This window comes from Benincasa hispida, chromosome 2, assembly GCF_027475165.1.
Source record: "Benincasa hispida cultivar pf3 chromosome 2, pf3_genome.v1.1, whole genome shotgun sequence".
NCBI lineage: Eukaryota > Viridiplantae > Streptophyta > Magnoliopsida > Cucurbitales > Cucurbitaceae > Benincasa > Benincasa hispida.
Genome location: NC_143479.1, coordinates 63,784,413 through 63,799,059, shown reverse-complemented (window position 1 = coordinate 63,799,059; position 14,647 = coordinate 63,784,413). Strand labels below are relative to the sequence as shown.

Below are 14,647 nucleotides of genomic sequence, written 5' to 3'. Positions count from 1 at the left end.
AACGGAAGGATCATTCCAAATTACAATCGTATATAAACTTTACAATTACAATCACAAACAGAAACATACAGTTATGCATAAAATACAGAAATTACAGCATGTTCTACAAAAGATCAAGGACAAGAGCAACACATTTTTGTAAACTCATCTCAAAGCTCCTTGATCATGAATGCTCGATCACAGCTACACAGCAACACACGAACGCTCATCCAACACAACCGCTACACTGCACGAACACCGCGCACTCGAACTAAGCGATCGCCTTGGTCACAAACACCCCGAACAACACAAATGGCCTCCACAGAATCTCGACAGTGTTGAGTTGAGTATGACACCACCAAGAAGGCTACCTTGGTATTCTCGGTGTGAGAATCCAAAGGGTGGGCTCTATGTCAACTTGGATTGAGGCAGAAAACTACACAATCGTGTAAATGATTGAGCAAGTGGGAGATGAAAGAACCTATCGTATAGGTCAATGCCCAATCGTTTAGGAAAAGCTAAGCGATCGTCTAGCAAAAACTATGTGATCACTTAGCTCATCACTTAGCTGAGTTTCTATCGTCTAAGAACACTCCATGATCGTTTAGCTAACTCCAAGTTGTCGCTTAGTAAATCTAATTTACTTGACAACTCTCCATGAGATTTTTTCGAGAGAGGAAATCTCAAATTCACAATTTTGCAAATCTTACTAAAATTAGGAAAACATTGTTCCTTTTATCTCATGGTTACCATGAAACCACCAATAATCTCACTCAATTGGTTATTAGAGGAAAATAGATAATATCCAATAATTAATATTATTATAAATATAAATAATAATCAACTTATCATACAATATTTATAACCTATAATTTTAATATTTCATCTCATGAAACATACAAACCATAGCTCTTTTTTTATTTCATGGCACTTAATGTAAATCTCATTTACATTAATCCTCCACTAGATGTATCTCATACATCATACCAATCATATCATATATAACCGAATTACCTCTTGTCAATTTGAACATTACAAATCAACACCAAGAACTGATCCTCAACTTGAATTCATTGAGCTACCAAGGGGACCTTATGGATCTGTAGTCCGAAGCTCCAACGGTACGTGAATAACTGACTAAACTCTTTAGTCATGGGATCCACCATCTATTAACTTTCAGGCACTCCACTAAAGATTGACAGTTGAACTCTCTTTATCACAAATATATTATGTGTCCATATTAACCAATCAATAGCGCGACAACCCTTCACAGATTGCTCGTAAGTACAACTTGGCCAACAACCGTTATACCCCTATAGTTACATCTAACTCCTTAAGTACCACTGAATCCTCTAATGAACATAAGTAATAGTCCTACTATGACTGAGTCTTCTCTTCCAAAGAGAAGTTGTGGCCACTATGTTCAAGCCTCGGAATCAGCCCTTAAGGGAGCAATCTCTCTACTTATCCCTGCTTCGGGAAAGGAGTGAATTCCATCTTGTGTATTGAGTTCCCAGCTCCCAAATCAGACAAGTCCCCAAAAAGGTAGGCATGTTGAGTTGGCAATCTGGGCACTCTCACCCATACTAATCAGAGGACTACCTTCAAAGCCACGAGTTCCCAGAACACTCAAGATTGAGGTCGTGTCACTTATGGTCGTTTAGGTGAGATGTAAGTCTCTAGTATCAACGGTGTTATATATAGAGTCTAGTCATCTTGTGGTCTTGTCTTATAAAACCTCCTTGTATAGGATACCCTCGCTCGCATGTCTGTACATGAATGGTCAGGATCTACCATTTATAGTAGTTTACAACACTTGCAAACCTCTACAAAGTGGGCCATATCCATAGTATCACCAGGATCAGGTATCCCACCTTAATCGTTATACTACAGACCTATTTAGGTTATCACTTAAGGCATGATCCACTTGTATATCACATATACATGCTTGAGTTTACATAAGATAATCATGGAGCTTTGTTTATTGGATGTGAGTAAATGCCAGAATGAAATAACAGTTATTTTATTCATAAAACAATGTGTATCATTACAAACAACGAGACTCCGGGAGAATTAGGACACCAATTCCAACAATATTTCACTTGTCCTAATGCCTCGAGAGAGTAATGTACAATACAATATAAAACATGTACAATATACAATAAACTAGGACATACCCCAATATCATCTCCCATCAGACTCTCCAGGTGACCCTCAAACACTTTAGCCGTGGGAGCTTTTGTAAATGGATCAGTAGTGTTGCGCTCTGACGCGACTTTCGTGACTATCACATCACCGCGATGCACAATCTCCCTGATCAAGTGGTATTTCTACTCTATATGCTTACCCCGACGATGACTCCGAGGCTCCTTTGAATTTTCCACAACCCCACTGTTATCACAATAAAGAGTGATAGGCAAATCTATCTTTGAAAAAACTAAATTGGAAAGGAATTTCCTCAGCCAAACAGTTTTTTTAGCTGCTTCACAAACAGCTACGTATTCGGATTCCATAGTGGAGTCCATGATGCATGCGCGTTTGATGCTTCACCACACTATAGCCCCTTCATTCAGAGTGAACATTGACCCCAATGTCGATTTGCAAGAATCTCTATCAGTCTAAAAGTTAGAGTCCATGTATCTTGTAAGGATCAGATTCTTATCTCCATACACAAGCATGTAGTCCCTCGTTCTCCAAAGATACTTGAGGATCGTCTTGACTGTAGTCCAATGATCAAATCCTGGATTGGACTGATACTAACTAACAGTCCTTACTGCATAGCAAATGCTTGTCTGGTTACAACATTACATACATTAAGCTTCCTACAGCTGAAGCATAGGAAATCCGTCTCATCTCCTCAACCTATTGAGGTGTCTTAGGACATTGATCCTTAGACAAAATGATTCCATGCCTGAAGGGTAACAAACCCCTATTGGAATCCTGCATCATGTACCTGATCAACATTTGATCGATGTATGATGCCTGAGACAAGGTTAACCGTTTGTTCTTATGATCCCAAAGGATCTGGATCCTTAAAACATACCATTAAAGTGAATTAGATAGACTAATGTGGGAACTTACCTGGGAACTTACCATTAAACATAAACAACGTTTAAGTTGACGGAAACATAAAACCCCTACCTGGGAACTTACCTGGAAAGGTGAATTAGATAGATTTGATGCATGCATGCAACTTAAGGACATACCATTAAAGTGTTTAAATGTGACTACTTAAACTTGTTCATATTTCATAGACAAACGTTGTTTATGAGCAGAGTTTAAAAAGACGACTTAGACTAAAATCAGTAGCCGGATTGTCTAGGTTAATGAATCCCTAGGTAGAACATTCAGTGGGAGGTACTTAGGGCATAAGATGTTTCACTTAAACCTTTCACTTTTCTCCTAAATAGTCCACACTGTGAGATCTATCCTCGGCCTCGCGGCACCTTTGGCGGGTCCCCCCAACGGATGCTGTTTGGGTAGGTTAATATCAAGGTGGATGGAGAAAATGTTCATAGTAAATAGGAGTAGGAAGTGCGACAGAATATCCCTCGGTCTCCCTCGTTAGGTTGAATAAAGTTACTGTGCATCGCCTCGAGGCACCCTGGGAGTGTCCCCCTATAGGATGGAAGTTTTGCGCGTTCCTTTATTTGATCTCCTGTAAGAGGATAAGGTAACTTAGTCTCTTGTCTTAATCTGTCTTTTCCATACGATAAGCACATTAGAGCGGGACTCTAGCACCGAAAGCGAAGGGTTATACTTACGCGGAATAGTTAAAAGTTAACGATTCTAGACCGAAAATGGTGGCTGTTAAGTTCAATTCCAAGAGTTAGTTCTGCCTAATGGTTGAGAATGTCTCATCCCAGCGAAGGGGCAGCTGATCACCCCACCGATGGCGTTTGTCCTGCCTCACTGGGGCATCATTGCAAAATAGAAGTCTATAACTTAGGGTACTTGAAACTGTTTTGCAAAACTGATTGGTTTAAAAGTGGTTTAGCAAAATCTAATAAAGTTTTATTCGTATTTTCAGCAACATTTTCAAATGGCAACAACCACGTTATCGTTGTTAAGTACCAAAAAACTCACTGGCGATAATTTTTCAACATGGAAACACATGATCACGATGATCATAATCATCGAGGATCTCATGTTCGCTCTCACGGAGGCTTGTCCTCCTATTCCAGCTCCAAATGTCGCTCGAAATATTGGGGAGGCATACAAGCGATGGACAAGGGCGAATGAGAAGGCCCGAGCCTATATCTTGGTAAGTCTTTCTGAAGTCTTGGCCAAGAAACATGAGCCTGTGGTCTCAGGGTGTGAGATCATGGTGTCCCTACGGGGGATGTTTGGACAACCGTCTGAACGACTTATGCATGAGACTCTTAAATACATATTCAACTCCAAAATGTAAGAAGGCACCTATGTTCGTGAACATGTGCTAAACATGATGGTCCATTTTAATGTAGTGGAGTTGAATGGGTCTACCATCGATGAGGGCAACCAGGTTAGCATAATCCTACATTCTTTACCGAAGAGCTTCCTGCACTTTGTTAGTAATGTGATTCTTAACAAAGTGAAGTATAACCTTATAACTCTCCTCAACGAGTTGCAGACATACCAATCTTTACTGAAAAAGTAAGGAGAGGCAAAAGGGTGAGGCAAATGTTGCTTCATCCTCCAGGACATTCCATAGAGGTTCGACCTCAGGAATGAAGTCTGCACCTTCTACTTCTAACTCTACAAAAGAGAAGAAGAAGAACGGTGGTAAGGGAAAAGAGAAGGCACCTACTAACCCATTGCCTATCGCCCCAAGGAGTCCACAAGTTTCTAAGGGAAAGTGTTTCTATTGCAACCAAGATGGACATTGGAAGAGGAACAACTTTCATCTTCTTCCATCTTTAGCAACCTTTGACTGAAATTTTTAGAGCATACCACCTCTTCTTCTTCCTCTGGCCGCCAATGAATGCTTCTTTGTCATTCTTCCACTATGACTTCTCTCGGCCTCTACCATGATTTTTCGACCACATGGCTGCCAGCGTACTGTCTTTACTCAATCGTTTATCCTCCCATATGTCGCCGTAATCTATTTTCTTTTCTCTCGATCACGACCATTCTTCCTTTGCTACTATTGATTGCAACATTTTTTTTTCATATCCATTCGCGCCTTCTCTTACCATCGATGAGGGACTCTAATCAATCTCCATCTTCCTTTAGTTTCTTTTTTTCTTTGACCGTTGGCCGTCGATTCTTCTACCATCTCTACACGTCCCTTGAGGTGGCGTCTTCTTTGAAGATTCACCTCTGACCGCCCTTGCCAACGATGTTGACAATGGTCTCTCTCATCCTTTTCTCTTTATTTCTTTCGTAACTTGCAGCTACTAAACCGCTGTTTCCTCCACCGAGCCGACGACCTCTCATTGGACAACCAGCCTTCGGTATGCTAGATGCAAATTCAGCCTCTCCAATTACTACTATTGAACTCCACTCCATCACAAATCTACGTCTCCAATCCTTCCATTTCTGATGGTAACTCATTTTGACCCCTTCTATATCTTCTTTGTGCTTTCGTGTTCGCTTCCATATGACATCAACACTTTGATTTACTAGTTTTTCAATGACTTCTCATTCTCTATTTTATTTATCTTTTGATAATTCAAGTGCATTTTACCTTGTTCTTTCATCTTTGTTCCTCCCTCCTTTTTTGCTTTTCTGTATTAGACTTCACTAATGACTCCCTTTTTCTTCTTCTCTTCTTGTTTGATCGATTGACTCTACTTCTCTCAGGGGTGCCCTCTGGTAAGATCTTCGTCTTCCAGCCACATTTCGAACTCGATCGGATAATTTTTTAATAAAGTTTTCTTTCCCTGCTTCAATGGTTGTTGATCTTATCTCTTCTCTTTCTTTATCTCTTTGGTGAGACTCCTTAATCCTTTATTGTAGTGTCTTCATTTCTCTTTTTATGTCTAACAATGCTTCAATCAACTGATCATGATTCATTTCTAAAATTGATGTTCCAGAATGAACAACTTTGATACCAATTTGTTAGGATCCTTCCTAACAAGAACAAACTCAATAACAAGGAATGGACTTAAGAACAATCAAACATGAAAATATATTGAAATATTAAAAGAAATAGCAATAAGATAATACTCAGCACATTCTAGAGGGCTGAGAAATCCTCTCCCAAATTCCTAATTAGAAAATCCCACTAAATTTTTCACACCTTTCTCCAACCCTTCCCCTTTTATTTATAGTAAAAAAACCTAACCAACTTACAAACTATTTACTAATATGCCCTAACTAATAACCATTCTAATATTCTACTAATTATCCCAAAAAATTCCTAACTAGGGGTCTTATATTTTCATCCCCTAAGCTTCCAAGTTTTGAATTGAGAGTGAGGTCATAGTTATTTTTCTTCTTGGGAGTTGTGCTTATTCACCAACAGGAAAAATTAAAAGGGTAATGACTATTTCATATCTATATTTTGTACTTGGATAACTCAGGGTTGGATCCTTATAGTAAAGAGGATGTAGGTTAGCGTTTTGGGCAGCTAATTTGCTTTTAATTCTGAAATATTATGATGGATTCTATGTTGGGTGAAAATTTAACTTCAAAAATAAGAGGGAACCAACCTTTGGTTAGAGAATCCCACGTTGAAAAATTTTGATTTGGAAGCCTCCTTTATGTACTCCAATCTTGAGTTTTGGGTTTGGGCCCCAAGGGGTACCCATGTTCTGGAAGGAGTGAGGAGATAGACTAATGTGGGTTCGGTGGACGTCCCACACGCATGACAACGTCTGTTTAGTGGGGTGTGTGTGTGTGTGATTATTAATTTTAATAAAAATATTGTTATTTTTATTTTTCATTTTTTTAAACCGAAAAAACAAAAAAAAAAACAAAAGAAAAAGTCCTCCTATGCAGTTCGAAAACACAACTCATTCACTCCATTCCAATTTTCCTCTCTTAACTCTTCCATTTTAGTTTTTCAAGCAGTGGGTTAGAAAGAGTGTGTGTTTCAGTCGGTAACAGTGAATTTACGATCGAGTTTCTTTGGTTGTTTTATCTTGGGGACGACGTGGTAATTTTCAGACTTGCTTGCACACTTAGGTAGAGCTACGAAACGTCTTAAAGAGAGTGAGCTCCACGACTCAGCCTATAACGAGTTTTTGTTTTGCAGGTTTTTGCTCTTTGCTTAACCGCCGTGTTGTTATGAGAGCCCTGTTGTTTACAACAATTTTAAGACGTACTCGCCACATCATCAATGGCCCTCAGTAGCAACAATGACGTTATGATATCTGACCTCAACCATCCATTCTGGTTCGAATGAGCGAACTTCAAACAGTGGAAGCAAAAGTGTTGTTCTTTCTCACCGTCAAGAAAGTTGCTGAAACATGTATCAGAGATAAGCCGATCGTCCCTTTAGAAAAACCAACTGAACAATAGATAAAAGAAGCTGCTGACTGGGAGGAAAAAGACTTTCTTTGTAAGAATTTTATTTTAAATGGTTTGACTGATGATTTGTATGACTACTACAATACAATGAAGACAGCGAAGGTGGTATAGGATGCCCTGCAAAAGAAGTACGACACTGAGGAGGTCGGGTCGAAGAAATATGTTGTTAGCCGTTATCTCAAGTTCCAGATGATGGATGAAAAATCTGTGGAGGCCCAATCCGATGAACTCCAAAAGATAGCCCACGAGATAATTACTAAAGGTATGCCTCTAGACAAACAATTCCAAGTTGATGTTATTATTGATAAACTGCCCCCTTTGTGGAAGAATTTTAAGAACACTTTGAGGCATAAGACCAAGGAGTTCTCCTTGGAGAGTCTTATAACCCAGCTAAGGATCGAGGAGGAAGTTCGGAAGCATGACCAGAGGGAGGAGGTGAACACAGTACCTGAGAAACCCGCCCTCTACTGTGGTAAAACCTAATAAAAAAATCCAAGGGGACAATGAGGAAAGGTCAGAATCGTGGATCCAGCAACCAGAACCAACAGAAAAAACCAGAAGCCCCCTTCAGGAGAAACGGTACAATTCCTTTGCTTTAATTGTAATAAATCTGGGCACATGGCTAGAAACTATAGGAACAGGCATTGTCCTACTGGTTAGGCGAACCCGACAGAAGAACCGTTAGTCGCCATGATCACAGAAGTAAATGTGATTGATGGTTGTGAAGGGTGGTGGATAGACACTGGTGCTACACGCCATGTCTGTCACGACCTTAGTCTATTTAAAACTTATACTGAAACTGAGGATAAGAATATTCTGTTGAGAGATCACCACTCCACGAAAGTTGCTAGAACCGGTGAGGTGGAAATAAAGTTTACCTCTGGGAAGACCCTCACATTGAAGAATGTCCTGCACACTCCGGAGATAAGAAAGAATTTGGTTTCAGGCTATCTCCTCAACAAAGCCGGGTTTACTCAAACTATAGGGGCAAACCTATATACCCTTACCAAAAATCATGTATTTGTAGGGAAAGGGTATGCAACTAAGGGAATATTCAAATTAAATTTAGATCTTAATAAAATGAAATCTTCTGTGTATATGTTGTGTTCTATGAATATTTGGCATGCTAGACTCTGTGATGTGAATAAGAATTTAATTAGTAACATGATTAGGCTGAAAATGATACCTAAGTTATCCACGAATGATTTTGATAAATGTGAGTATTGTAGTTAGGCTAAAATTACTAAAACTCCACATAAATCTGTACTTGGGAATTCTGAGCCTCTAGATTTGATTCATTATGTTGTATGTGAATTTGATGGCATCTTGACTAGGAACAGTAAAAGATATTTCATTATCTTTATTGACGATTGCTCTGATTTTACTTTTATATACGTGTTGAAAAAACAAAAGTGATGCTTTTGATGCCTTCAAACTTTTTGTTTTTGAAATAGAGAATCAATTTAATAGAAGGGTTAAAAGACTTTGTAGTGATAGGGGAACTGAGTACGACTCGGATAGTTTTAATGATTTCTTTAACTCACATGGAATAATACACGAAAAGACCGCACCTTATTCTCCTGAAATGAACGAAAAAGCCAAAAGAAAAAATAGAACTTTAGCTGAGCTAGTAGTTACTATTTTACTTAGTTCAGGAGCCGCGTCTTATTGGTGGGGTAAAATCATTCTTACTATGTGTTATGTCCTAAATAGAATCCCAAAGTCTGAAAACAAAACTTCACCTTACGAAATTCTCAAGAATAAGAAACCAAACTTGTCCTACTTTAGAACATGGGGTTGTCTGGCCTTTGTAAGGATTCCAGACCTAAAAAGGAGAAAGTTAGCTAGTAGAGCTTACGAGTGTGTCTTTATAGGTTGTGCCTTAAATATTAAAGCCTATAGGTTCTATGATCTAGTGAACCAAGTGATCACTGAGTCAAATGATGCCGACTTCTTTGAAGATAGATTTCCTTTTAAATCAAGGAATAGTAGGGGCTCTAGATCAAGTGGTATAGCGCTAGTTAGAAATCCTAACCCTAGAGAGGAAACTGACCCAAAACCTAGAAGAAGCAAAAGAGCTAGAACCGCCAAAGATTTTGGAAATGACTTCCTAACCTACAATGTAGAAGAAAACCCTAAAGATCTAAGAGTTGCCCTGTCCTCAATAGATGCTAACCTATGGCAAGAAGCCATAAATGATGAGATGTACTCACTTGGGTCAAATAGAACTTACACTTAGTAGATTTACCCCCAGACTGTAAGGCAATAAGGTGCAAATGGATCTTAAGGAGGAAACTTAGACCTGATGGGACTGTCGACAAATTAAAGCTAGGTTAGTAGCAAAGGGCTTTAGACAAAGAGAAAACGTAGATTTCTTTGATACCTTCTCCCCTGTCACTAGAATTACCTCAATCCGTGTCCTGTTCTCTCTCACTGCCTTTATAACCTCGTAGTACATCAGATGGATATAAAGAACTCTTTCCTAAACGATGAACTTGAAGAAGAGATTTACATGGAATAACCTGAGGGTTTTGTTGTCCGTGGTCAAGAAAATAAGGTGTGTAAATTAGACAAATCTCTCTATGGACTAAAACAAGTTCCTAAACAATGGCATGAAAAATTTGACGACCTTATTCTACCTAAAGGTTTCAAGGTTAATGAAAGTGACAAATACATCTACTATAAGTTTGATAATAACCTTTGCACTATCTTGTGTCTATATGTAGATGATTTATTGATCTTTGGGTTGAACTTGCACGTCATAAATGATGTGAAATCAATATTGAGTGCAAACTTCAACATGAAAGACTTAGGAGAAGCTAGTGTAATCTTAGGCATAAAAGCAAATAGGTCTTAAAGGGAATTTCTTCTGATCGATCTCACTATATAGAAAAGATTCTAAAGAAATATAATTACTTTGATTGTAAACCAGCCTATACTTCTTATGACCCTAGTGTCAAGTTGTTCAAGAACATTGGTGATAGTGTTAATTAATCTGAGTATGCGAGCATTATAGGCAGTCTTAGATACGTTGCTAACTACATTAGGCCTGACATAGCTTATGCTGTAGGATTACTTTGCAGGTTTACAAGAAAACCTAGTAAAGAGCATTGGAATGTTATAGAAAAGGTAATGAGATACTTGAAGAAAACCCAAAACCTAGGATTACATTATCAAAAGTTTCCTACTGTACTGAAAAGGTTCAGCGATGCTGACTATAACTCTCTTTCGGATGATCCAAATGCTACAAGTGGCTATATCTTTAATATAGCTGGCGGAGCGTCTCTTGGAAATCCAAGAAATAAACTATTTTAGACCAATCTAAAATGGAGTAAAAAATGATAGCACTGCGACAACTAGTGAAGAAGCAGGCTAGCTTAGAAGTCTGCTATTTGAGATTCCTTTATGCGAAAAGCCGGTACCAGCCATATTGATCCATTGCATTAGTACTGAAGCAATCGCAAAAGTTCAGAACCGTTACTACAATGGAAAGAGACGAAAAATACGTCGTAAGCACAATACCATTAGAGTTTTCTCACTACTAATGTAGTTAGAGTGGATCACATATGAACTGATGAAAATTTGGCAGATCCTTTGACGAAAGAACTGTCCAGAGAAAAGGTTTTCAGAACCTCAAAAAGGATGGGACTCATGCCTATAGAAAGATGAATCACGGTGAGGAAAACCCAACCTGTAGACTGGAGATCCCAAGAAATAGGTTCAATGGGTAATAACTAATCACGAGCGATATATAGTGAATCATGCTAAACCAAACATAGAGTTCCATTCATATGACTTATAGTCTAAGCATGATATCCTGAAGCGTAAGAAAGGTTGAACTCAGTTCTTAATGAGATCTATACTTGATGTCAAATGAGGTACCTAGCTACAGGAGTACTCTTGATAGATTCACCTGTGTGAATGTGGAAGTGAGGGCCGCTTCCTATGGATTTTTAGACAAACTCTCTAGAGCATTCACTAAACCGAGATACACGTGCTAGGTCTTAAAGCACGAACTTTCGTATTACACCCTAATGACACTCTGTGTGAGATGCTGTTAGAGCTAGAGTTCAAAACCAAGGGTTACTCTAATATATTCTGAATCATCTACACTATGTAAAGGTTCAAGTCGTAAGATACCTTTGCTTATGCACAATGTTGTATAGACTGAAACTGCTCGATGAAATTTTTTTTCTCTTTCTCTTTTTGATTAAATTTCCAAGTGGGGGATTGTTGGGTGAAATTTTAACTTTAAAAAATAAGAGAGAACCAACCTTTGGTTGGAGAATCCCATATTGGAAAATTTTGATTTGGAAGTCTCCCTTATGTACTCCAACATTGAGTTTTGTGTTTAGGCCCCGAGCGGTATCCAGGTTTTGGAGGGAATGAGGAGATAGATCAATGTGGGTTTAGTGAACGTTCCACACGCACACCGTCACCGTTCGTCGGGGCGTGGAGAGGCGCGTGTGATTATTAATTTTAATAAAAATATTATCATTTTTATTTTTTATTTTTTAAACCAAAAAAAGACAAAAGAAAAAGTACTCCTCGTCTGCGCAAATGCGTTTCTTTCGTGCACGTTCTGAGGCTCACCGCCTATTTCGCTCCTTACCATTCCATGCTGAAGGCCTATAAAAGGCGCGACCTTCAACAGTTCGAAAACATAACTCATTCACTCCATTCCAATTTTCCTCTCCTAGCTCTTCCATTTTAGTTTTTCGAGCAGTGGGTTAGAAAGGATGTGTGTTTCGGTCGTTAACGATGCATTTCTGATCGGGTTTCTTTGGTTGTTTTATCCTGGGGGCGACGTGGCAATTTTCAGACCTGCTTGTACACTTGGGCAGAACCGCAAAACGACTTAAAGAAGGCGAGCTCCGCGACTCAGCCTATAACGAGTTTATGTTTTGCAGGTTTTTACTCTTTGCTTGACTGCCGTGTCGTTTTGAGAGTCCTGCCATTTACAACATTCTATAAGGAAGAACGCCTTATATAGGATGCATGACTAGTTATTAGTTATGCAATCTATTATGATCATGTCAGAGTAAACAAAGGGAAAGTAGGTGTTGTTTTATAGTTCCAAGGTAGGTGATGTGGTGCTTGGTAACAATATCTGTTACCATAAAGCCACTGAATTGGTCTTTAGTGGAACCATATATGCTTAGGCATGTGTCAATTCCCCTATAGAACCGTTTGAATTTTTCTTTTGCACACCCTTTATGTATTATTAAAAGATATGTTGAAGTTGTAAAATATACGCTGTGAAAAGGAATTGAAATTAAATACTATAGAGCTGCTAGGCTTATGATTATTATTGGAAGATCCATAACTTGAAGTTTTTATGATTGTTATTCTTTTATAAATCTTCTTCATCTAGCTAATCAATGTTTTCTTCTAGTCATTGAACCAAAACTAAATTTTAACAATTGATGCGTTTTCCTCAAACTCAAATAATTGTTTCCTCTTTACAGGTTATTAATGTTTCATCACCCAATACTCCTTGATTGCGTGTGCTTCAAGGTAGGAAGCAATTAAAGGACCTTGTTCGTAAGGTATAAAGCAAGGGCCTCGACATATTCATTAAGTTACTTTATAAGGGTTCTTGTCATGATATCTTTTACGTTTCATCTAGGTTCAAGAAGCTCGGGATGAACTGCAATGGGGTGAGGAGGGTCCTCCTCCACTGCTAGTGAAAATAGCCCCTGGCTTGTCTAAGGAAGACCTTGAAGATATAGCAGCTGTATGTGTATGCTGGTTGTCTCTTCCTTTGTATGTTCTTATTTTTCATTTGTTGCTCAGTTTTGTTAATTTTTTTTTTATTTTCTTCCTCATTGTAGGTTGCCCTAGCCCTCCATTTGGATGGATTGGTATCTTTTCTTTCTACAACATGCTATGATAAATTTGCAACTTAAGTCTTTGTTGGGTTATTAAATCTTCACTAGACTTAATTACTCAAGATCAACACTGAAATGGTGAAGAAAAGGCTGAGAAAGATTCTGCCAAATCCTCGATGCTGGATACTCGACGCTCGATATGTTTCTACTCGATGCTTGATGCGAATTTCCTTCTTTGTCTGACGAGTTTCTGTTGAATCCTCGATTGAACTCGATGAATATTGAACGATACTCGATCTTACTCGATGAGTCTTGATCTTTACTCAATACGACTCGATAAAGGAAATCGACCAACTCGAAGCTACTCGATAGCAAAGATCGATCCACGATTCAACTCGATACTCTGTAATTCAATACATTTTGAAACAAGATTGTTTTTGTGCGCGATTTGCAGAAAGATAATAGTCGATCAAACAAAGAAGATAAAGACAAGAAGAAGAAACAAAAAGGCTTACGTTGTTCAGTAAGAATGCCTATGTCCACGAGAAGATTCAAGTTCTTTCACTTAGAAGATTGCGTACAATGTTTGTTTGTTTACAGAAAATTAGGAAATGATAAACTCACTCTTTGTTTTTGTTTTCCGATCAGAAGTATTTATAATATATACCTACTGACCGTTACAACATGAAGTTAGTTAAAAACAAAAAATAAGTTGAAGTATTTGAGTCACAGCTTCTTCAGTCCTACTAAAAATTTTGTTGCTTGGTTAATTAACTTGAGTGTGTAGTCTAATTTTTGTCTATTTTTGTTTTAGATTATAACTAATACAACTGTTTCAAGACCGGAGCCTGCTGATAAAAATCCATTGGCTGCTGAAGCTGGTGGACTTAGTGGGAAGCTTCTCTTCAATCTATCCACCAATATCTTAAAGGAGATGTATATTTTGACCAGGGTATGTTGATGAATCTCATGAAATGTGAAGCTTTTAATTCATTGGGTTGCTCTATATGGTAAAATAATATGGGCCTCCTAGTAAGAATGGTTATTTCAAGTTCTTAGACACGCTACTGTTGGATTTCAACTCAGTCATTTGCATGGAAATTCCCATGCTTATAGTCTTCATGTGTCTCACCGCCTACTTTTTGAGTTCCATTAATTTGTTCATCTTTGAAATCATAGGTGATTTTCTTTATTTCACTAAGTTTAAGTGCTAGCTTAGGGCGTTTTAAAATTTGCATGAGGTCCAACCAGTACATTTAATATTAACTCTAGAAGAAACGATATGTGTTGGGCTTGCTCACTTAATTGTTTGATCAAGAAAAGTCTAAATGATGAAAATATCCTCAGTTGAAAATGTCCACGATTCAAAAGGCCTTAGTTGA

At 38.3% G+C, this 14,647-nt stretch overlaps 1 long non-coding RNA gene across 1 annotated transcript; it reads left to right on the top strand.

Moving 5' to 3' along the window:
* Positions 1-13,045: 13,045 nt before the first annotated feature.
* On the top strand, positions 13,046-14,218 carry LOC120069928 (uncharacterized). The gene is made up of 3 exons (XR_005479723.2): positions 13,046-13,171; positions 13,269-13,788; positions 14,080-14,218. It is a non-coding gene; the product is annotated as an uncharacterized LOC120069928 (long non-coding RNA).
* Positions 14,219-14,647: the final 429 nt, after the last annotated feature.